Here is a 25,711-nt window from a genome sequence, read left to right on the forward strand (position 1 = left end):
TTGAAAGGCTCCTTCCTTCTTTTCAGCATCCTCCTCTGCAGGATTACTGTGACCCCAGTTAACCCAGCATACTTTATTCGTGGTAGAGTTTCCCACAACAGTCTTTGTTTCAAATGTTTGGTTGTTGCGACAAATCATAAATCATTAAGTTTCTCATTGCCCCATTATGCCAAAAATAACATCAAAAATCCCCATGCTAGACTTCTGTCTTGATTTTCATGAAAAAGTAATAAACCATTCACCCACTGCCAAAAAATCAAGGCTTTACATGACCAATAATAAATGTGAATGCCCTAACTTCCTTATCCAAAGCCAATGACTGGCCATGTCAGTACAGCACGCAGCTCTTTGTCATCAAGACCTCATCTTACTCAGAAAAAAACAGAATCAAATCAATAGCCTCTTCAATACTGAATCATGTCAATCAACTATACACTTCTTCTAACCTTTGTAAACTTATAGTAATATCTCACCACCAAACAGATAAATGCAAACAGATATCTCACCACCAAACAGATTAGTGCTCTGTGCAGTTCTCTCTCTTAGCTAGATAGCCACGTGCTAAGATATCAGCATTTTAAATCTCATCCTGAACAGTAAATGCATCTTAGAGGATACCAGCCGTGCGGTTAGCTCCTTTGTCCATGAATGCACTTCTAACTACACAATGTGCAAGTTTAAGTGATGGAAAACTAGAACTGAGGTTCCAACTACAGCCTCAAATGGAATCAGGTAGAAGATCTCAATTCGATTTGTGCCCAAAGTAAGGTCAAAGTATAAGTGGAAAGATTTATTTAAATTACAATGTTATATCTCTTGCAGAAATAAAGTTACTGAGTCATAAAACCACTTCCTTTTATAATAAAGCACAAGATATACAAGCACTCTAAAGATACCTGGATTAAATCCTCTCTGGTTGCCAAGAAGTTCAGAAAGTATGTGAATGTCTTCTTATGCCCTATATCTTAGCATACTGTCAAAAATGCAAGCATAAATGAAACATGTCCATAAAAGATGATTTGCAGATGTACTTGGTATAACAGGGCTATTTCTGAAAATGCTTGGTGTCTGGGTATTATTTTAAGAATGATAACCAGCATACATGCACTACCTCCAAGACTTCTGTATTAGTGATATTATTTAATTTCTGAATTTATAATGTCACCTGAGTTCAAATAAAAATGGAGACCAAGGTTCAATGTTGATTGTCACTTCTAAACAGCTTTACTGAACTGTCTGATAATACTTTTGGGGATAATAATAGCAACTGAAACTTTTAAATTGTTGCTGTAATTTTCCATTATGGCCACACTTTCAAAGGTTGAATTTCAAAATAGAGAAGATAGCCTGGCTCCCTCGTAAATTTATACAATGGATGATTTTTAGAGTTTTAATAAGAAAGGACAAGGGTTTTCCTTTCAACATGGAAGAAATGGCAGGTTGCCAATTCTGGACTTCATTCAATGACCACAAATCATTAGAATGATATATCCATAAGCTGTTTCCATTTCAAGTTAAAATCATCATAGTGAAAGCACAAAAATGCAAAGCATAACTTTCTGTGGCTTCATTCCCAACTCCAAAGTCCTTAGAAAACTCAGATTTACAAAGACATTAGGGTCTTTTAAAAATATTTTATTAATAAAAATTGTACATATCTTCAGAGTCTAGTATGACATTTCAATACCAGAATACAACGCATACTGGTCAACTCAGAGGAACCAGTATTTCCTCTGAGTTGATATTACTTTATGTTTGGAGGCTTGGAGTTTCTTTTATCTATTCATTCATACAATATATAGTAGACCACTTTCACTTATATGTTTAAGGGTATGTGATCATAAACATTTAAAACACCTTAATTCCTACCAGTCAAAAGTAAAAGAAAACTATCATCATCTGCACAAGGGAATAACATGAATCCATTGACACTGCCATCTAAGACTGCAGAAATGGGAAAATATGGAGAGCTTGATCTTTTCTGGTGGCTGAAACTAAGAAAATAGGCAATAAAGCTATATACATAAATATGCATACACAAAATTTTGAAAGAGGTTGGTCACAGGATGCCTGAAAGTACAATATGGAAAAGAAACTTATTTGTTATTGTATTACCCTATGAGTTTTTATTATAATCAACTTTATTTTTAAAGTAATTTCATATGCAATATAATTGCAATTTTCCAAACAAAAGGATTTATCTACTACATTTATTTATGTTTTGCAAACATTCATATTACTTATTTTTATTTGGAAGGTGAACAGATGGGAGTGAAAAAGAATAGAATTGAGTAAGGGAGCAGGAAAGACAGATCCAGAAACAAGGAGAAAACTCGCATCCATTTTCCAAAATCCTGTAAAAACTAGGGTTGGGATAGACCAAAGCTGGAAGCTGAGAACTCAACCCAGATCTCCAACAATGGTATCAGGAACCAAATTACTAAGATATCACCACTGCCTTCCTATGGAAACATTGCAGGAAATCGTAGACAGGACCAGAACCAGGACTCAATCCAGACACTCCAATACAGCATGAAAGTCCTAACCAGCACAACTGCTAGGCCAAACGCCATCCTCACATTACTTCTCTAAAGGCAAAATATATGCGCATTTTAAATATGTCACAGTAATCATTAAAACAACTCCTCTAGACAAAGTAAAAAGTCACCAAGGCTGGTCTCTGGGGTTTCCCACTACAGCACAGAAGACTCTAACTCTTTGGAGGTTTACCCTCTGCTGCTTAGGACAAAAACATAAGCTGCAAGTTTTAAAGATCACAAAGAAGTTTATGTAGCACTGCCACATAAGCAACACTTTTATGCTGTTCTATTCCAGCATCAACATACATAGAAGCTTACTCCCTTTTGGCACTGAATGTCCAGGAACTTCTTAGCTAAAACTAATTAGAGTAACTAGCCTAGATACATTTATTTTTCCTTTAAAAAGATGAAGACAAATAATAGGACTTCAAAAATAAAGGTTTCATATTCATAAAGTACCTAGGAACTAATTTAAAAATCAGAGGCAACGACTCAGCTAAATCCAATTATCCAGATCGTCCTTTATAAAGCCAACAAAAAGGTAAAGCATAGTAGTGACGCAGAAAGATGCTAAGGAGCATTACTGTGTTGAAAAAGCAAGTTATACAACAATATGGATAGTGTGATTACAATGAATGTGTGAATAGGTAGATGGCTTTCAGAGCTGTATGAGTAGATGGGTAGATGGATGGATGGGTTGATGGGTGGATGCATGGATAGTTTAGTAAGTGTATGGGTAGATGGCTGGATGGAAGAACAGAAGGCTCTCCAGAAAAACAAGGATTTTTAAAGTTAACAACTAACTAGAACAGAACAGGTGGACATACATATGGATGGGTTGATGGACACGCAAACAAATGAAAGAGGTATCAAATATTTCTATTCTATCAAGCAAGAATATAAGTTTCCTATGTTTTAGGGAATCTTCCCAATGAGTCCAAGAACCAATGGCATCCCTAGGTCAAAGATAAACTCATATGCTAGATAAAATATCTTCTCTCTTTCCTAGAAGAGAGAGTGCTGGATCTGTTACTAGCTCACTGTTTCTTTTTATGCCATTTGAAGACCTAGGCTGAAGAACTTCTTTGCAGGAGCTAGCATCCAAAGCACCCTTGTTTAAAATGTCGCTGTGGTAGAAATTAAACTGGAAGCATTACTGGCTACTATAAACCTGTACTTCTCCAAAATAAATGTTCTGTTTCCACATGGTTTGGCTCACTGACTTGCAGAACAAGCTGGGATTTGCATCAGGAAGACTGATCACTACAAGGGTGGTTGCTAGGGACAGCATCTCTGGTCCTGATTACTCTCTGTCAAAAATTCCTTGTAATCAGATCAGTAACATAGTGTTGTCCCAGAGAAGTCCCCGCAGGGTTGCTCATACTGCTATCTGTGAGCATGTGCAGACGGAGGTTTAGACTATACTGTTTGAACACAGGAATGAAAAGTTTTCCAGATGGTTTCAGCTGTTCCTGCAAAAATGCCAACCTTATGCCTATTTCCTCTTCTCACGGAGCACCAGATCCAATGGAATAATATTGAAATGCAACATCAGTGGACCATGTAGTCAAGCAGATATATACTTGTCTGGATAGATAAGCAAGCAAAATACCTAGGAAATATCAAAGTACCTTTCTTCTCTCCATGCCAGCCAAGCAATAACACAAAGAATGGTGAGAGAAGGGGGCAAAAACACCTCATTACAGATTCAGAAGCTATTGTTCAGAAAGGTTCTTCTCCCAGACTAGCTGAAGAATCTCTGGTATGTGTCAGCTGAAATGAGGAGAAGCAGTATTCCAGAACTTCAAACCTGAATGAAAATTCTCTTAAGACATATGGAGGTGTCAGATAAGCATAAAGCCAAGGCTAAGTTCCACACTCAGATTAATACTCATAACCTCCATGCTTCTACACTTTGGTTCTGTGCCTCCATAATGCACACTTGTGTCTAAGCATACCTTGTTTTTCATACACCATGACGCATATCTGTCTTGTTTGTTTCACTGATTTATTAGGTTCTCATGGCCACAGTGGAGCAGGTTTTGTCATATTCTGAAAGCCTACTAGGGTATGTGTTGTTTTTGTTAATACTTGACTGGAGAGGAAGGGCTAAAGGGAAGCACATTCAGTTCCTAGGCTGAAGCCAGAAACAGGAGCTCCTCACTTGGAGGCGGAAACACAGGTAGGGCCACTAAACCTCACTGAGTGAATTAATACCACAGCCCAAGGAAGTCAGGGCCAATGAGCCTGCCATCTTCTACATATGATTGATTCTAGATAGTTCCATCTATCTGTTTCTAGATAGTTCCATCTATCACACCACTTATTTGCTCCAGAGAAGTTTAGTGGTTCTCTCTTGTACAACTTGACACTTACTGCCCCTAACTCTCTATGACTCAGTGATCTCAGTCTCTAAGATTGCAATGTCACTGACTTAAACCATAACAAGTGTGTGAGCACCTAAACCACAACTGGGTTAGGTCTTCGGGAAACACTAGTAACAGCAGTAAAATAATAGTTGAAAATGTCCAAAGCCTTTGAATCCTGCACCAACATATGAGACCCAAAAGATGCTCCTGGCTCTTGGCTTTGGATCAACTCAACTCCTACCATTGCAGACACTTGGGGAGTAAGCCAATAGATGGAAGATCTTTCTGTCTCTCCTTCTCTCCACATATATGGCTTTCCAATAAAAAAAAATCTTAAAAAATGTCCCTATGTATCAGATTGTAAATGCCTATTGTGTACTTCACTCAATTCACCTCTGAAGATTTTCATGCTTCCTATGTGTATGAGGAGAATCTTGGGAAATTACCTTCCCATAGGAGCAGATAGGACCCCTGTTCTCAAGTGGACCAATGACAAGGTCGCTGTTTATCTCGACTCAATTATATAGAGTTACAAAAAATGGAACAGTGTGTAGGACATCTATTAGTTCCAAGAGAAGAAAACAGTAAATCCTGTAAATTCTTGCTGGATGTATTCCGCTAGTATGATTGTACCTGATGACTAGGAATGAATCTGAAGAAATAACAGAAAATAATAGAAAACAGAAAAAATAAGAAAACGTACTCCTTAATACCCCACATAAGACAAAGGAAAGTTAGGATTAAATATATGATGGGTTTAATGATGACAACAAATGGAATCAGAGTCCCTCCACCTTGTGCTAGAATAGGTAGCAACCATTCCCAATAGCATTTATTTGTCCAAAATAGAAAAAAAAAAACCAGCACTGTTGATGCCAACATCCAAGCCAGCTCAAAATCCCAGAGGTGCTGGAGACGTATTCTGAAGTCAAAGAGGCTAGTTGTGTGAAACAGTCTCTGTAAGAGCAGATAATATCTGAAAATAATGTGACATGTTATTTAATGGGAAACAGAGACTGAATAAAACCTTTTGGCTACTCCCTGACTTTAAATGACCTAAAATATTTATCTCCTTGTCATCAGAAGAACCAATGTCAAGCTCAAAGAGTCAAGATCTGCCTAATATCAGCAGCCATTGAGACAGTCTGCCCAGGGAAAACTAGTGCAGAAACAGGTGCAAGCAAATTGTAAAATCCCAATGCTACCTCAAGACAATTTACTAAAATGAAACATTGAGACCTCACTATATCTAACTTGCTTCCTCATTTGAGAAAATGACATTCATGAGAAAATGCTTTATTTTCATCAACAGCATGGATATTGGATGCCAGGTTTATCTTTATTCAGATATGCATTTTAAGGTTGTAAACATATGGTTACAATTTCGGTGGAGCTATTTAGGACATTTTTATGGATCAAATTTTTAGTCCTGACATCCCAGCCAGGTTCAGAGATTTTTTAAACTGATGCGGATCTCTTTGCCTCCTAAAGGCTCATTTATAACAGAAATTGGCTTTGGAAGTGTTTATATGCTCTTTGGTGTTGTCTATAATTACTTTCTCAGCTGAAGTAGCAATAAGGAGAGAAATCCAAACCCAGAAAGGAGATGAGAAAAGCCTGAATAAATAAATAAAAGTGCCTTGTGGGGAATGTCTTTCATCTCTCTGGTCTTGTAATTTTCTTTCTCCCCCCTAAATGTAATTGAAAAAATAAATGCCCAAGTTCTACCACAGATATTAAAAGAAACATCACCAGATTTTGTTATGTGGGTCTCCTAGGCTCCGAGTTTGAATAACTCCTGTATGAAAGGCAGTGTCCAGAGAAGAAATTAGAGTAGTGGGAATGGAGGCTCGACTCCACAGCCATTTAGACACACTTGAGGAAAGTATTTTAACTTTACCTGAAAGTGTATGAAAAATCATGTGCGTATTGTACAGACAAGTCCAAAGTAGAATACTTGAGAGTAAAATTGCTATCCAAGGGCATCTGAGTTTCTACTCAATACTTGCACTAGATGATGTGTTCCAATAAGGAAGTTTGTTGTAATTCAGACTCTGGGATGTTACACTCTGCAGTCTGCAATAGACCTAACCCAAGATTTCAGGGGGAAAATGAATTGCTCTTTAAATCAATGAGGGCTCTTGGTAGTCCTCTTATTTCTCACATTTCATGTCTTGGATTGTCCCATTCTGCCTGGCAGAGCTCAGCTCATTCATGTCCCTCACCAATGTGCCTACTCACTGAACTTTGACTACCTGCAAGGGGCAGAAACACAGTGATGATCTCAATAACAGAAAGTAGGCAGGTGTTCTGTAAGCCAGTGCATCAAAATGTGGCAACCACTTACATCAATGAGACAGCATCTTTCCTTTCATTCATCTGTGATTTTTTAAGGCATGGTTAATATTTTTACTTATCTCTTTTAATTTAGAAAAGAGAGGGAACTTATCTTCTATCCAGTGGTTCATTTCTTTAATGCACGTAACAGCTGGTGCAGGGCTAGGCAAAAGTCCAGAGCTGGGAACTCAATACAGGTCTCCTACACAGATGGCAGTAACCCAAGCACTTAAGTCATCATCTACTGCCTCATTATCAGGGTGCACAATAGCAGGAACCTGGATCAGAGGAAGAGGAGCCAAGACTTGGATCAGGCACTCCATTATGGGATGCAAGCACCACCAAGTGACATCTTAACCACTAAAGCAAATGCTTCCACTTATTCCAGGATTATCAATATTTTAATGTGACATATACACATCCTAGTATAGAAAAATTTTAGTAACATTTTTGTATTTTAAAATCAAGCTTATAAATAGTAAGTATAGTGCTCAACACTTCTTTTTTCAATACTAGGCACTGCTTACATCTGCTTCTCTTCAACAAGTAAACACAAAAAGTTGATAACATGGTTCCATCAAAGTAACAAAACTGGACAACATGTGGTGTAAGAAGGAAACCTGCTTTTCATTGCATACCCTTTTGTTCAATCTTTACCATATGCACATCTTGAATTTATAGGGTTCACTTCCAAGGGTCATGACAATGGAGCACCCAACCCCATGGGTACAAAAATTCTGTGACTTTGCCTGTTCCAACCTTGGCATATGCCTACTTGGAGCTCTCACTATTTCATATGCTAATCTGTATAATTTCCTTTTATATTAAATCCATGTGATATACTGAATTTTCAACCCAACCTACTTCATACAGATTAGTTATGCTTATGGGAATATTTCTTTGAAAATTGGGGTTTTTTTACATGTTTCTTTAGTTTAGAGATATAATTTCCTGTCCACAGCTTCTGCTGCCTGGTAGTTGATCTTGCACATCCTTCTTTCCCAATCACAACTGTTGGATCAGCATTGTTTTAGTTTCTCATCAATATAACAAAACAATTGAAGCTAGGTGAATCCGTGAAGAAAGGTCTGTTTAGCTCACAGTTTGCGGGGTTCAGTGGAATGACCCTGTCATCTGCCCAACCTGGGGGAGGCCTCATAGCGGAGGGTGTGCAATGACAAAGGCACATGCAGGGGCAAGAGACCACATGGTCAGCTAGGAAACTGGAGACCGAGTTGTGGCTCAAGCATATTGTGAGAACCACCTCTCATGAGAACCCACTCCAAGAGATGGCCATTCTTTAAGTGTCCTATGGTACTTCCCACTGAGCCAAGGACTTCCTAGTAAATCCAAACTCTTAAATGTCTGCATCACCTCCCCAAACTGCCACACCAAGGACTATGCCTCCAACACATGGACCTTTGGGGGACACACACTGAAAGTGTATCCAAATCATAGCAAAAACTGTGCCCTTCACCCAACAACAGCTTCAACATAAGCTGCCCTGCAGACTGTACATACAATGCAGCATGACTCACAGAAGTGTGTTTACGAATGGATCTGCATTTCTATCGCACAGGTAGTAATAGGGCAGGATCTGAAAGGAATAGCTTCCAAGAGGAAGGCTTGATGATCAAAGGAATGTGCAGGCAAATGGAGGAAGGATTAGAAGAAACAGAAAAAGCCAGCAAGCAGGGAGAGCACAAAAGACTTGCTAGAATACAGATAATGCTGCCTTGAGAGAAGCCAGACAAGCAGAGTGAGAGAACAGAACCAGCCCTTTCATCTCCTTTAAAGCCTCCAAGTATTCTGTTTCCAAGAATATGCCTCAGCTATGTATATGAGTCAAGCCTGAAACTTAAGAGATTTTTTTTAACCCCTTGAATCCAAAACAGTAAGTCTGGAATTCTGGTTCCCAGGCAGTATTGAGTGATTTTTGTCCCCTAGCAACATCTGAAAACACTTTTGATTGGGCAGGAGAAAAAGTTGCTATTGCAATGGTGAAGGACAGAAGTGCTCCAAAGCATTCTACTACAGTGCCCAGATCCCCATAACATTCGGCCCAAAATGAGGATAGTTGAAAAACTGTTGTAGATGAAGTTATATTTTTTATTGTTTTTTATTTGAAGTTAGATTTTAAATGATATTTCCCTTTGCATTTGTCTATCCCTTCCTTGCTCTGCGATTTAATAAATACTGACCTATATAATCGTCTATTTCTATGATTAGGTTTTTTATAAGTTTCTTTTTCTTAGAAATTTCTACTAATGAGAAAAATCATTATAACTGGCCAGGAGATGATAAAACAGACTAAACTTCGAAAATAGGTCACAATGTCATCATTTCTGTGATTAGCATATTTCACTAGAAAGGAATGCAGCAAGGATTCCCACGAATTTCTTGATTGAATCCACTCTTCTGTGAAGGTGAACCGGACAGCATGAAAGCCTGCGTTCCCTCTAAGCGGAGAAGCGAATGCTAACAAATTCCCTCATCAACTGCCCTGAAAATATAGTGCCTACCTATGAGGAAGTTGATGACACACAGGATGCTATATTCGCTTGACTGACCAAACGTTCAAAACCGACAGGTTGGGGTAGACCTAAGAAGGTGGTACGCATGAAATTGAGGTCAGTACAATCACCATCAGGCTTCCTGGATAGAAGACTCTTTTGATGGAACTTTCAGAGGTAACACGAGAGGGTGAAATCAGAAGGATATACAAATTGTACTATGTATAGGGGAATGTAAATTATGTAATCTTGAGAAAACTTTACTCTTTTGAGCTGGTCTTCCAATGTCACAGTCTCTGTTCCCTTCTCTTTGTCAACATCAATAGGTTTATTGAGCATCCTAGCATACTTTGAGGAGAATTGATTCTCTCTTCCCATCACTGTAACAGATCATATTCCACAGTGGTTAATCAGCATGACTAGGAAGGACAGGTGGAAAGAGTCTATCAATGCAAAATGAACTTCCCATCCCTGGGGAGAAGCTCTCATTTGAAAATGTAGTGGTCTTTTTGTGAGCTTTTGATTATTTGTAACAAATAGCACGTACCGATTAACCTCACTCAGATTTTTTCCTGTGTGCCCACCCTGAATCAAAGATTAATTCATTCAATTTTTCAGTGGCCTGGGCAGTGCAAAAACTTTTTCTCCAGTTTCTATTCTTACTGTGATGTGAACTGCAACATAGCTTCTTGAAATTTCAAATAGCTGTGTTTTTCCGATCTGTACTTAGCAACCAATTATGATGATGACCCAGTTGGGAAATTCTATTTCCTTTCCCTGATTCTTAGAGCTTCAGGATCTTGTATTCAGTATTTCCTCGATGCATTGCTTACGTGAACACCAGTATCTTTAGAACTAAGCACACTCACCTCCCAGGACTGTGAGCTAAGTTAGCACCCATAAAACTAGCCATGTGAATAATACCCAACAGGAAAAACTGAATAACTGGGATATGGAATATATGACATTTCTTATTAAAATTAGCAAAGATCAAATTCAACCTTGGAAAACATACCTCTAAAGCAAACAAAAAGCAAAATTTTAATCTATATGTTTAGAATTTAAAAGGCTACTATGTATCAGCCTGTATGACAAAATGTTAATCCAAAAAGTATTACACCTAACAACATAAGAATAAATAAGTGTTCATTAGCAGGTAGTTATAATTCAATGAGGTTATTAAGCATAAAGATAAACATTTTGCTTTTTTGCTAATAACATTTATGTGTTAATTTTTAGTTTATTTTTTATGATATTTACATAGTTGTTTGGGGTGGGAAGAATCGAGGGCTAGGAGAAAGTCGGTGAGACCATTGTTTATATGTTTTCTTTTTTGTCTTCCCATATTTGGGGGAAGGGGTATATAAGGGTAGAAGGCACATCCAGCCTTCCAATCACCTCAGTACCAGGCATGGGGAATGGCTACCTGACATCATCACAGGGTCCCCAGTGTGCAGCATGCTCCAAGGATTCTGCTCAAGTGGTTTCAATCATTCTGAAATGCTGTCGGTCTCACTACTCCAAGGATGAAGAAATCCTTCCAGGGTCCATTGGCGGACTAGTCCACCTAAGAGACTCCATTTGCCCATATTTGCTGTTGATGCTTGGCTGGGGAAGTTCATCAATTTGTTCTGCCAAGATAAACATTTTTCTTGCACAACATTTTCACATATACAAAAGATTGACAAATATTTTCCTACAATGGCCCAGATAATGTTTTAGCCTTTCCCGGTAATAAGACTTATTTTTCAATCACTATGCTTTACTGTTGTAGAACAAAACTATCGTAAACAACAGACATGTATAAGTGTTCTAATAATATAGTCTATAGATTTTGGAATTTGAATTTTATATCATGAAATGAACTTCTTTGATTTTTTTTAATGATATAGACATTTCCAAACTATTCTTGTCTCAAGGAATATACAAAACAGGCAGAAAAATAGACTTGCCCATTTACAGCACTTGGCTGTAGTTTGACGCAGACTGAATCTCTAGTTCACATAGTGGCTCTCAGGCCACCTCACTGGGAAACAGTTTACTCTTGCCACATTCTCCTTGCTCTGAGCAACAGTCTCATCTGTAGTCTAATTAATACATATGTATTACTTCTGTCTAGTGAATTTGGTCTATCAGAAAACCAAAGGATAAATTCTAAGAGCAAGAGCTCCCTCTCTGGTGTAATTATAAATTGGTTTTTAGATTGAAATTAGTTTTGTAAGCTTGTCTATCATCCTTCCAAGTGTTTTTAATCATTCAAAGATCCATACGTTCATGCCTAAAGGAACAGAAGTTGTTATACGGAGGTAACAGCAACTAAAAAATTCCCTGATTAAGCAAAATCGTTCACCCTCATTACTGTAGATACTAGCACGGCTTATCAACTCAGAAGAAGTCCAAATTAAGGCAAGTTATATATGGAATTAACTGCTAATCTTAATAGTGATTATTACCAAGAGAAAAATATGATAAAGCTTAAGGATCCCAACCATCAAGACAGATGCACACAGGGTCACATTGTGCTAAGAATGCCAATAAAGGAAAACGCAAGAACTCCAATAGCCATATTGCCACAGTAGATACAAACTAGAAACTAAACATCTAGTAACCAAATAGCTAATGATAAAAATGTTCAAGGATGACTCATAAAATTAATAAATAACCATCAATTCATACTTATTTCCAAACTTATTGCATGATAAATAAGGACCTAGTTTTTCTTGTGTTGAATGGCATCTACAACACAGGTGATCAACCACAGGATAATATCAAGTCCTAATTCCCCAGACCTCAGCTGCTGGATGGCAAAAATGGGTTCCACTACTAACTTTCTCTCATTCTTGTCCTCCTAAAGATCAGCCAAACTCATATGAGCCTTATTTTTTAGTGTCAAATCTTTTTATGAGGATTTGGGAGTCTTTTATTCAAGTGTCTCTGTCCTGGTCACCCTTTGAACATGATTTGCTGGAATCCTGCACAGTGGGGGAAAAATATAAGAATTCTGAAATTGGTGGCAGAGCTGAAATTCAAATGTTAGCTAGTAACTCCAATTAGCTATACAAATTTGAGACAAATTGTTTAATTCCTCTGTACCATGAATCAACACAAAGACCAAAAATGTATCTATTTTCAACTCTTTTGTAGTAGAGAAAGAAGAGGAAGTGGGAGAAGAAGAAAAAACAATCTTCATCTGAAGTGCACTTTAATCCACAACCTCAAAATGCAGAACTGGAAAAGCATAACTGCTCTATTGAAGAGATGCCAGAGGGCCAGGCACCTTGCCCACCTGGCTGCCCATGGTATTTCCAGTGGTCTCTAAAGCTCCCAGACAGAATTCTAGACAACTCAGTTACAGTCTAAAAACAGCTGTAGTTGTGCAATCTTCTAAAATGAGCAAGCTATTGAGAAAATGAAAAATGGCCCTGCCAACAGCCAGACGGTGATGTTCCCAACTGAGCATGAACGATGAATGTAAACAGAGCTCAGGGAAGGCCATAGCACTGCTGTGCTTGGAACAAGACAGAGTCAAGGCCACTCACTCTACAACCTCAGCAATGACAAAGCACCCCTTCTCTTACTAATACAAATGATGGTAGTTTCTCTTGCTAGCGCAGCTCCTAACCCCACATCAGTCCATCAACCTCTTTGATAAAATACATGAAGGTAACAAGTCACCAGGTTGCTACTGCTTCCTGACATCATCCTTCCCAAGAACACACCCTGCTCTTCCAGCTGCCCTGAGAAGCAGGCAACCTAAGTCCACTATGGCTTCTCTCCAGTATGTTCTTTACTAAACCTTGGCAGCTGCTTTGGTTTTTTACTCCAGCTGTCCTTCTGGTGGTGTTTGGCATTAATACTACATTCTTTTTTCTCTTTATAGTTTTTTTTTAATTTATGGTATGATTATGTAGGGTCTGGGATCTCCCCCCAAAATTCCCACCCCTGACTGATTTTCCCCATATTGTTGCAAAGTGCTTCTTCATAACAAGTTATAATTTCAACAGTCTGTTGTTTAAGTGTGCCCCAACATTGCCAGTACAGACAATGTCAGACAATCCAGAATCCCATTGTCTAGAATGTTCAACACTTTCATTGGAAGTCCATCTTTGATTTGGAAGTAGGGATGCATATTGCATTGTATCTTCACATCTGGATATGGTAGTCTCTATTACTCCATCACTATACATTCCCTTAAGTGAGAAGCCACCAAATAAGGTCAACAACAGATATGAAGTTAAAACAAAGACAAAACGAAAATGAAAAAAAAGTCACTATAGAGTTGAGAAAAACATGCCACTGAATAATCAACACATGATTGACAAAAAGAAAACACATTCTTGGGCCCGGCAGCGTAGCCTAGCAGCTAAAGTCCTCGTCTTGAAAGCCCAAGGATCCCATATGGGCGCCGGTTCTAATCCCAGCAGCTCCACTTCCCATCCAGCTCCCTGCTTGTGGCCTGAGAAAGCAGTTGAGGACGGCCCAAAGCTTTGGGACCCTGCACCCACATGGGAGACCCAAAAGAGGTTCCTGGTTCCCGGCTTTGGATCGGCACAGCACCAGCCATTGCAGTCACTTGAGGAGTGAATCATCGGACGGAAGATCTTCCTCTCTGTCTCTCCTCCTCTCTGTATATCTGACTTTGTAATAAAAACAAATAAATCTTAAAAAGAAACAAATACACAAAATAAATGTTAAAAAAAAAAGAAAAGAAAACACATTCTTAGCATTCTACATGGCTTCCTTAAGAAAAAAAAAAGGAGCAACACCCAACCTGCTGGAGTAGAACACAACCATGACAGAAACAAATCAAGGCTATTCCAGTCTAGAAGCACAGAGTTGATTGAAATCCCAAAACAGGCACAAAACTTGATGACTTTGCAGATACTGCCTCTGTGGCCATCAATTAATTTCCTCACATGTTCCTGAAAGGTACCTTCTAGCAAAGTCCCTTCTAGTCCAATAAACTGAACTTATGCCTCCAAATACCAAAGATAGTATTAAATCTTTAGGACTAACCTCCATGCAAAGTCCACCAGGTTCTATTTGCACATCATCAATTTTCAGTTCCTCTGGCTCTGAACTGCCCTCAGCACTGGCTGAGGACCGATGGATAGATGCAGGAATGTGTGATACAAATATGTTTACCATGTAACCAATTATCCAACCTCCTGGAGTTCTCTGCCTGGCAAATGAAACAGACAGATTAAATGATTAAACTATGCTACTAAATTTTAAGTACATTAGTAGGAGCTTACAGAAAGCATTCAGTGAACATCAGTATACTCAGGTAAACTAACAAAATGATTTGCTGTTAGTCCTTCCCATGGTTGCCACCTGCCAAGACTGCTTGTCCTTCAAGGTCAACTCTGGAACCACCTCCTGTGATTTCTTGGAATGCCTCCTCATCACACAAAGTCCACAGAAGAAGCAATTTGTCTCATAGGATTCCAAAATGCCATATACATCTATTGCACTAGACTGGCTTCATTTTTATGAGATCTCCAGGACTAGGTTTTTTCTTAGTGAAATGTCATTTTCATCTTTGATCTCCAGATACATAGAAGAGGGTTTTATAAATATTGCATGCATTTTATCAACTGTCTTCCAAACGTATGTTTTAATATAACATTGAACCTCATCTTCTTCCACGAAGAAACCTAGAGTGACTACAAATATACAGATACAGTCATGTGCTGCTATTTCAGCCCTCGGGTTTGGTGGTGTTGTACCTGGCAGAGAAGACTATGAGCTGTGCAGTTAATTACAAAAGACCCAGCAGGAAACTCCAAGTTTCTCAAACTCTTCCCAGTTTGAAACATTTACAGTGACTTTGACATGATGTGAATCTTCTCCAAACATTTCCAAAGGATAAACATTCTTATCTAAACCTATTGCAAACAACAAAAGCTATTCAATGAGAGTTTATACCACTCTTGCCATCTTTATAGCAACACCTGCTTCTTGGAATGAGAAGTATGCATACCTTATACACTTGTTAGATTCTGACAAAGTCTATATACTTCAACTTCACTTTGAGCAAGGGAGTTTCTTTCCTTAAAAGGCAGTTTATTTTGAAATGTAGAGACTAGGAAAACTTGTCCAGCTGCATTTGGATTTGACACTGCACCATGTCAAGTATTCTTGGTAAACAACCACCTTACACCCATCTTACTCTCTAAAATATTTCTTAGTGAAATAGTTCAAAGATTGTTTAAGGTAATCTATTCCCAAACCCTAACTAGTTAACAGACATATTAAGCCAGCTTATTCCTACCTGGTCGTCTCCATAGCATATGTTCATAACCTAGAACTGATTTTCTCAAACAGAAGCATAAGGCAAATTGTTATCTTACCCAGGTATACGTTAGAAGCTCAATGAACAGTCTCTGTATGGCATCTCAAGCCTATTTTGTGAACTAAAACGTATTCATGTACTTTACTTATAGAATCCAGTTTGCTCATTCACCTCACAGGGAACTCCAGAAGGTCAGGGGATCCACTGACACAGTAAACATACATACTGATTATACCACATCGCCATATCTATTCATCTGCCCTCATCTAGTCCTAAGCATATCGAAAGAATTTGTGCCTTTGAAAAGCTTGACCAGGACTAATGAACTCCTTGGAATCCTATGCTTATTTATCTTTAGAGTCCTAGTGTCTAACAGAGAATAGGCACTCAACATTTACTGAAATAAAAAAGATTTGCTTGAAAATAAACCATTAATGGTTAGTGAGAATTCAGCCCTGGTGCACTAATGAACCTGCTACAACTAATTTCACCAACAGCCAGCAATTGTCCTCACCAACATCTGATATTCAGAAGATGCTTCACCCTTCATCCTTACTGACTCTGTGAACCATCCCCTGATGCTCTTGGTTTTTTTGATTGTATGCTTTTCTCTCTGGTTATGTCTTCAGTCTAGAAGTAACACCTGTTGTATCTAATCACAGAACAATTGACTTCCCATATTAGGTGCTTTAGTTGCCTAATTCTTTACTGACTTTATTACAATTTCAACCCACATCTTTGATTACTTCATCTGCTAATAATTCTCATATCTATATTTCTAAGACAGCTCATTTGACCTTCTGATTTCCAGCTTTCTCCTGGATCTATGCTTGCTCATCATGCAGGTAACTTAAATTTAGCATGGTCTGTCCTCTCCCTTGTTTTCTTTACTCCCATCCATGCCTATAATCTTTCTTCTGTATCTTATATTTGCCTTAATCCATTTTGTGTGGTTATAACAAAATACTACAACTGGGTAATTTATAATGAACGCAAATCTATTGGCTTGTATTCCTATAGTTTGGAAAGTTCAACATCAAGTTAATAACATCTGGAGAGAATCTTCTTGCTGCATCATGGTAGAAGGCAGAAGAGTGAAACTTGAGTCAAACTTGTCCTTCTCTATGGCATGTAGTCCACCACTGAGAGCACAGCCCTCACAGCCTACATGTCTCTCCAGCATCCCATCTTTACTATTGTTTCAATGGCAACCAAGTTTCAACATCAATTTTGGAGGCAGCTAATATTCAACCAAGTATCTTGGTGAACTCTACCATCTTCCCCTAACCCCAGTCACAAATTTTTTTAAACAGTTTTTTAAAGGAGCTTTTTTTTTTTTTTTGAAAGTCAGAGATACAGAGAGGAGGAGAGACAGAGAAAAAGATCGTCCATCTGATGATTTGCTCCCCAAATGATCATAACAGCCGGAGCTGTGCCAATCTGAAACCAGGAGTCCAGAGCCCCCTCCAGGTCTCCCACGTGGGTGCAATGTCCCAAGGCTTTGGGCCATCCTCAACTGTCCTCCCAGGCCACAAGCAGGCAGCTGGATGGGAAGCAGGGCTGCTGGGATTAGAACGGGTGCCCATATGGGATCCTGGCGACTGCAACGCAAGGTCACTAGCCACTAGGCTACTGCGCCAGGCCCACCACATCAGAAATCTTGAGATCACTTTGAACTCCTTCTTCATGATCATTTTTCAGAAAATTAATTACCAGTTGAGTATTTCTCACTTTCCTTCTTTCCCTCCATATTTCCTTATTTGGTTGGTTTTTTTTACTTTAAACAATCCCCACAAGCATTTGCTATAGCAGTCAGGATGCCACTGGAAATGGTTCATACCACAATTGCATTGACGTCTAGGTTATGCAGTGTACACCCTGGTAGGCATCAGATAGTGGCTCATGTAGCCAGGTCCCTGCTTCTTCCCTGGGAGTCTTGAATGGAATTCCTGACTCCTGTTTTCATTCCAGTCCAGCGAGATCACCATGCATACGTGGGGAGTAAACCAGCCATTGGGATCTCCACCCCTCCTCCTTCTCACCCTCCCTTTCCCTTTCAAGTAAAGAAAAAGAAATTTTAAAGGTAAAATTCCCAGATTGGTATTTTTGCTTTTTCTTCTACCCTCAAACAATCTGCCACATCTGCTGAATGATCTTCCTAAAATACAATTCTAACTGCATCACTCAGCACTGAGCAATCTTGTCAGTCACAACTCCACCCACACCTCACTGTCTCTGAGATGAAATGCGAACTCCTGAGCATGGCACAGATAAACCTGCCTTTTTCTTCCTCTTCATCTATAGCACCCTCCACCTAACACTCCACCCATGCTGATGGGCAGCTCCTTCCCTGGGCCAGTGCACCTGCAGTGCCCTCACTCTTCTCTTTACCTATCTGACATTCTGTGTTCTCCAAATGGCAGAACCAGTATTCCCAGATGATCTTCTCTGTCCTGGTGCTCCCACAGGATAGATTAGTAGGCCACCTTCTGTCTTCCATTTCACACAGTTTCCAGTCTGTAAGTCTATTTAAAGATTCTTAATTCCAGCAGCACATAGAAATTCATTTGGGCACCTAAGTATCCAGAACCCAACATCAGTGATTCTGATTTAATTGCTCTAGGAATCAATTCTCGTGTGTACTAGTCTTGGTGCTTCTCAGACTGTAAGGGCAAGTCACCTGGAAATATTTTAAAAATGCAACTTCTGATTGAGCAGGTCTGAGAGGGTCTGAGGTTCTCCGTTAATAGTAACTTTGCATCAGTTAATGCTAGTGACCGCTACAACTGAATTAGCAAGAGGCCAGATAGACACTGAAAGTAACTGGTCATCTAGAAACAATAAAACTATTAATTGCTGAAGTAACTATAAAAGACTCTCCCTGAGGTTGGCATTGCTGTGCAAAAGGTTAAGCTGTCACCTACAATGCTAGTATCAGCACTGTATAGGAGTTGATGGTCCAAGTGCTTGGGACCCTGCCATTTATGTGGGAAACCCAGATGGAGTTCCTGGCTCCTGCCTTCAGCTTGACCCAGCCTCCTCCACTGTAGCTATTTTTTGAATGAACCAGTAGATAAAAGATCTCTCTCTCTCTTTCTCTCCCTGTCCATCTCATCTCTCTCTCCCCATTTCCCCCTCTCTCGTTCTTTCTCTTTCTCTCTTCCCCCTTTCCCTCTTTCTCCTTCATCTCTCCCAGTAAGTCAACCTTTAAAATAATTAAGTAATTAAACATTCTTCCCGTCAAGGAAACAGATGTTGCTGGAACATTTGCCATATAGCTTGATTCCAGAAAAATTTATATGAGTGTCTTTGGTAACTCCAAAACAAAAACTTTTGTCATCTAAAGGCCTAAAGCACAGGAAGAGGGAAATAATTTGCCCCAAATAACACAAAATGAATAGAACTGGTAACCAGCCAAGCATTTTAATAAGTAGTTGGAAGAACTTCCACAGAGACTCAAGCCAAAAGCTTCTGGTGAGGACAATGAGGAAGCCAGTCACTTCAGTCCAAAAATGAGGATGTGTGCTGAGTTCCTGAATTAACATGATCTTTCCCAAAGATGGTAAATGATACCGGAAACCATACACTATGCAATTTCAGTCTACCATGGTATCTTTAAACATCTCAAAGGCAGCAGGGATAAAGAAATCATTTTATTTATTTATTTATTTATTTATTTATTTATTTATTTATTTATTTGAAGGTAGAGTAACTAAAAGAGGACACAGAGAGAGAGAGAGAGAGAGAGAGAGAGAGGGAGAGAGATTCCATTATTTGACTCACTCCCTGAATGCCCGTGATAGCCATGGCTGAGCCAGGCCAATGTCAGACACATCATTCAGGTCCCCCCATCCTCTACCTGTGATGGCAGGAACCCAAAGACTAGGGCCATCATGTGCTGCTGCCCTGGCACATTTTAAGAAGCTCAATAAGATGTAAAGAAGCAATTACCTGAACTAGTACTGTGGTACAGAATGAGGGCATTCTAAGTGGCAGTTCAAAGCAACCCTGTGCCACAAGATTCCTCCCCAACACTGCCAAGAAGCAATCTTAACAATCCAAGGACCTCGCACAGTGCTGGCATCTGGAATTCATGCACTGGATAGCTACTAAACGAAGTCTTGCAGAAAAGGTCTTGCCTTTCTTTAGATAGTACTTTTTGTTGCTGCCAGCCTCCTTCCTATGGAGTGACATGATACCAGGCAGCTGCTGGGCTGTCCAGTGTGGAGATTTTCCCAAATCTCTCGGTAGGGCTTGGATCCAGTAAAACTGTGATGTGATGCCTTGTTACCCAGTCCTTCACACGTATACATCTAAGATTCAAGTGTTACAAGCACACACCCAGCAGTGTTTTACTCTCACCAAACAACCAGAATGCAGTCATTTCTACTAAGTTGTGAAAAAGGAAAGAAGGGTCTGGAAGGTTGACCTCACTTATCCTGCAACCAGGAAAACAGTGAGAGCAGTAAACAACCGAAGAGCAGTAGACCATGGAAGGATAGGCCACATGACTCACAGGTTGAGATCCTGTGCTCTGCTGTCAATCAGATCTGTTTTAACATCAACTCCAGCATTTACCCACCAGTTTGGAGTAAGTTTAATAATTGTGCAAAGCACTTGTCACAGTGTCTAGGACACTGCCGTTGTGATAACAGCTCATGTGAGGTGCTATAATAGACTGAATACTTCTGCTCCCCCAAATTTATATGCAGGAAGCCTGAGGAAATGGTATGTAACACCCCCATCACAAGGTGATGGTAATAGGAGAAGGAAATTTCAGGGCTTACTAGGCCCTGTTGTTGAAGCCCCCATAAGTGGTTTTAGTGATCTTCTAAAAAAAAGGCCTCAGGAAGGACTTCGCCCCTTCCACCACGTGAGGACACAGCAAGAAGATACTGCCTACAGTGCAAGAAATGGCCATTCCCACCGAATCTGCCAGCATCTTGATTTTGGACTTCTCAGCCTCAAAACTATAAGAAACAAATTTCTGTTGTTGATTAGCTACCAGGTTATGGTCTTTTTTTTTTTAAAGATTGATTTTTTTTTTTGCAAAGTCAGATATACTGAGAGGAGGAGAGACAGAGAGGAAGATCTTCTGTCCGATGATTCACTCCCCAAGTGACCGCAATGGCTGGTGCTGTGCTGATCCAAAGCCAGGGGCTAGGAGCTCTTCTGAGTCTCCCACGTGGGTGCAGGGTCCCAAGGCTATGGACCATCCTCAACTGCCCTCCCAGGCCACAAGCAGGGAGCTGGATGGGAAGCAGGGCTGCCAGGATTAGAACGGGTGCCCATATGGGATCCCAGCACGTTCAAGGCAAGGATGCTAAACGCTAGGCCACCATGCTGGGCCCAGATTATGGTCTTGTTATAGCAAGCAAAAGAAACTAAGACTGACACAGACGTGAAAATCTCCTGGGACAGTGCAGGTTGCATGGCTCATTCTAAAAGCAAGGCATATGGCCATCATCTGTATTTCGGATGTATTTCCTTACTAGAGCACGCAAAGACTGAAAATGTGTCTTTTTCTTCTTGTTTCCTCTTTTTGTTTTTTAAGGCATGAGATCTACTATTTTATTCTAATTATCTCAATCATATTCTGTTTTTCTTTTACTATTGTATATGAAGTGGGGAGATGACAGTTGCAGCTATTAAAAAGATGAGAGATGGCAAATTTTTGCATCTCAAGACAATACCAACTGATTGGGAGTGGCTGCTGTGCCGTTGTGTAAAGAGGATTTCAGCACTAAATTCTAGCTTAGCAAGACAAAAAAGGTGCTGTGATTAATGAGTATATTCAATGAGTATCTGTCATGCCTCACTTTATTCCATCACTGGTAGAATGGTGAATAATACCACCCAGGAAAAATCATAATTGGCTCAAGGAGGAATGGACAGTCATGCAAAATAGATGGAGATGTTCATGAGCACCCTTACACTGACACTGAGATGTCTTCAAATAGTCTCTAAAAGTTCCTGCCAATCATTCCTCTACATGCCCACTTCACCCCTGTCTGTGCTGCTCTCTGATTGGAGGCTGACCTATACACAGTGTGTCAGGATGTCTTGCACACCCTTGGGTTCTGGCTGATTTTGGCCATTAGAGAGTTCCTGTGTAGGAGATATAAAAGAAGGAGGGAATAGAAAAACCAGTACTTTCCTAAACCACCCCCTCCAAAAATAAATTGCCTCAGGCTGTGTTCTTTGATTAAAAAAACCATTTTGATGTTCTCATTGACTCCAGATGATTCTCTGTTCTTTTGTGTTCTAAAGCCATTCCTTCATCGACATGGAGCGAGAGGTGAGAACAGCTCCAATGCTACAAGCTGAGCTATAATACTATGCTGAAGGTTGTCTCCACACACACCTTTATAAGTGGCTCCTTTACGGATGAACCCAGCAACCTACTTTATTTTGAAAGGATCCATGTTTTCCGCTGTTTTGCCTTTGGGTCATCTCTTTGTTGAAATGAACATCTGTGGCACGTATATGCCAGAACAAGCAAGGGTGTGTATTTTCTTAAGGATAGAAAGAAAAATGGGTAAATGAAAGAAAGGGGGCAGTGTGAAATGGAGTGGAGGCAACAGTACAGATGCCCTCCTCCCATGCCCACTTCTTCAGCTGTTCATTTATTTACTTGTCTTAAATTGTCACTTACGGTCCAGTTCTTTCAAGATTCAACCGATTGGGTAGAAGCAGGCCTCATCGTTAACAGTAGTCTGATTTGGTAGGACTGCCATTTCGCTTGCTGGAAAGCTAAAGCTCAAAAATCCACCATCTGGATGCCAGTGAAACAAAGACATACAGCTCTTCAGAAAGGGTACAAGTCAGGTTAAAAGCAAAAACTAGGGCCCGGCGGCGTGGCCTAGCGGCTAAAGTTCTCGCCTTGAAAGCCCCGGGATCCCATATGGGCGCCGGTTCTAATCCCGGCAGCTCCACTTCCCATCCAGCTCCCTGCTTGTGGCCTGGGAAAGCAGTCGAGGATGGCCCAAAGCTTTGGGACCCTGCACCCGCGTGGGAGACCCGGAAGAGGTTCCTGGTTCCCGGCATCGGATCGGCGCGCACCGGCCCGTTGCGACTCACTTGGGGAGTGAAACACCGGATGGAAGATCTTCCTCTCTGTCTCTCCTCCTCTCTGTATATCCGGCTTTCCAATAATAATAAAATCTTTAAAAAAAAAAAAAAAGTAAAAACTAGAGTGAGAACCATGTGGTCCCATCAATGCCCTCCCAGGCCTTTCCAACCAAACCTGTTCTTTCTGGGGTCAAATTGTACAATTCTCCCTATATCTCTACATTTGTAGAAGTAGATGCACTCTGATTCATATTTATTTTTAAAAGTGTTCCCTGTTCACCAGCCTTCAGTGATCACCAAGCCCATGTGTCATGATTCGCAGTACAGATGGAGCCTGGAGGGGGAATGTGGGCCTGTAAATGTGATGTCTACCCTCAAGCAGAATGGTGCTGATCCTTGGGAGTCATATTTAGCATTCTTGCAAATCGTGCCCTAGAAGCCCTCATCTGGACTAAGGGGGACCAACTTCTTAGTAGGAGAAAGAGAAAAAGAGACAGCTCAAAACCACGATGGCTTTTCTCCATGTCCAGCCTCCAGAGCTAACGTCTCCACTGCCAGCACAGCCACCAGAATGTAGTGTAGTTCTCGCTTTCTCCTATACAAAAGAAGATGATAAAGCATTCAAAGAGGAAAAGCAGTGCAGGAAACCTCCAAGAAAGCAGGTTATGAGACAGCAATCAAAACACTGTTTAAGAGAACAAAAGCAAGCAGCCTAAGGGCTGCAGGCATCTGCCCCTTGAGCAGAGAGAACAGAAAAGCTCACCCCAATTCCATTTCAGTAAAACTCTTCTTAAGCTTCTCCAACTCTTCAATTCAGTATCTTCAATAGCCTTTTCATCTCTCAAGGTCCAGATCAAATGCCTTCTCTTTTGTGGACACTTCCCACTTGCAGTCAAAATTAACTGTTCCCTTCTTTGCACTCTTACAGCATTGCTAACCCTCTCTTCAGCACCTGTGCTCTGTAAGATATATACACATTTGTCTCCCCCAAATGGCTTCTGAGCTTGCTAATGTCAGGAATCTATCTTAGGGATTCCTGAATAAAAGCCAGACTTGCATCATAGTAGAAAAGTATTAAATGCTCACAGATTTTAACCATCTCAGATTGTTACTTTGATTAAGAAATTGGGTGACCCCCTTCTCATCCTTCTTTTCCTGATATATCATTTTTGGTAAAATATGTGGGTCTGCTATGCTTGCATAATTGACTCTGTCAGTCTGAACTAAGAAGTGGAATCTGAGAAAGGACTAATGGGAACAGAAGCAGGGGTGGGTGCTTAGAAAAAGGCGAAATGCAGGGAAGGTCTCAATAAAAGGTGTTTTAAGTGTATTCCCTCTTGGGAAATGGAGGTTGCCCTCTCATTTGGAAACACTTAAGAGCCACACAAAAATTACCTCATAATTGTATCCCCAAAGTAAGAAAAAAAGCGGGGCTGAGGGCGACTTAGCACAAGCTCTCCTTCACATTGGTCAAGGGTTGCCTGCAGAAGAGTGCCTTTCTCACACTCTGAAGCACGTAACTATGCATGACCAAGCACATTTCCGCAAATATCCCAAGGGACGGTGAGGGAGATGCACCAGCACAGAAAGCAAGGGTTATACAGTGAGGCCGGGATGAGATCCGGTCAAAGTATAGCTAGTACCACAGCGATAAGCAGAGAAGATGGGTGGGCCTGAAGAATTTGGGCCAGGGCACAAGAAATGTCTTATATAATCCCTTATGGTCATTTTTATTCTTTGTTACACACTCTAGGGGGAAAGTCTCAGGAATCCTAGGACAGTGTTAAATTGTTAGTAAAAAGAAAGTGTTGGATGATGTAATCAGATTTTTCCCAAGCCCCTCCCACCAGGCTGCCAGTACAGGCAGACTGGCACTGGCAGCTTTGGATCCTTCCAGCTCAGAGCTCTGGCCTCCAGCCTCTGGCAAGCTTCTCCCAGTGATACCTCCCAGCCTCCAGGGGGCAGCACACACATTTAACAAGCCATCTGCTCCTGCAGGCAAAGGACTGTTCTTCCTCTCCCTTGGTGCCCTCCTTGTGTATCCTTTCCCAAGGAATCTTCTCCTGCCACATCTGCTGCTCGTGCCCGTTGTATACATCACACTGATGATGTTCCTGCACCCAAAGTCGCCAGATGCTCCAGATACCAGGAGGGTATCTGTGCTACATGCCAGGGACTCCTTCACTGTACACAGCTCCTTCAGCTTCAGCCCCGCCCCAAGTGCAGGCTCCCTCTCTCCCCAGCCTCCACCACCAACGCGGCAGCTCACACAGCATGGCTCCCTTCCCCTTTAAGTCAGAACTACACACTCTCATACAAATACACTTTCAAACAAACAAACAAACAAACAAACAAAAAACAGCTCCTCCTAGTTCATCCATCCCTGCAGTGCCCCGGACAGGCCTAGGAGGGCTGAACTCCAGGAGTGCCCACAAACCTGGCACAGGCTGTCCCCCCACTATCATAGCAACCAGGAGAGAGCTTCAGATGCCAGTCTTTACCGGCACTGTGCTTAGAATCCTGAGGCTGCCAGTTTGGCCCTGGAACACTCCAAAGATTTGTTATTTGTTGCTTTTATTCCTACTG

The sequence above is a fragment of the Ochotona princeps genome, chromosome 6 (genome assembly GCF_030435755.1).
Source record: "Ochotona princeps isolate mOchPri1 chromosome 6, mOchPri1.hap1, whole genome shotgun sequence".
Lineage (NCBI taxonomy): Eukaryota > Metazoa > Chordata > Mammalia > Lagomorpha > Ochotonidae > Ochotona > Ochotona princeps.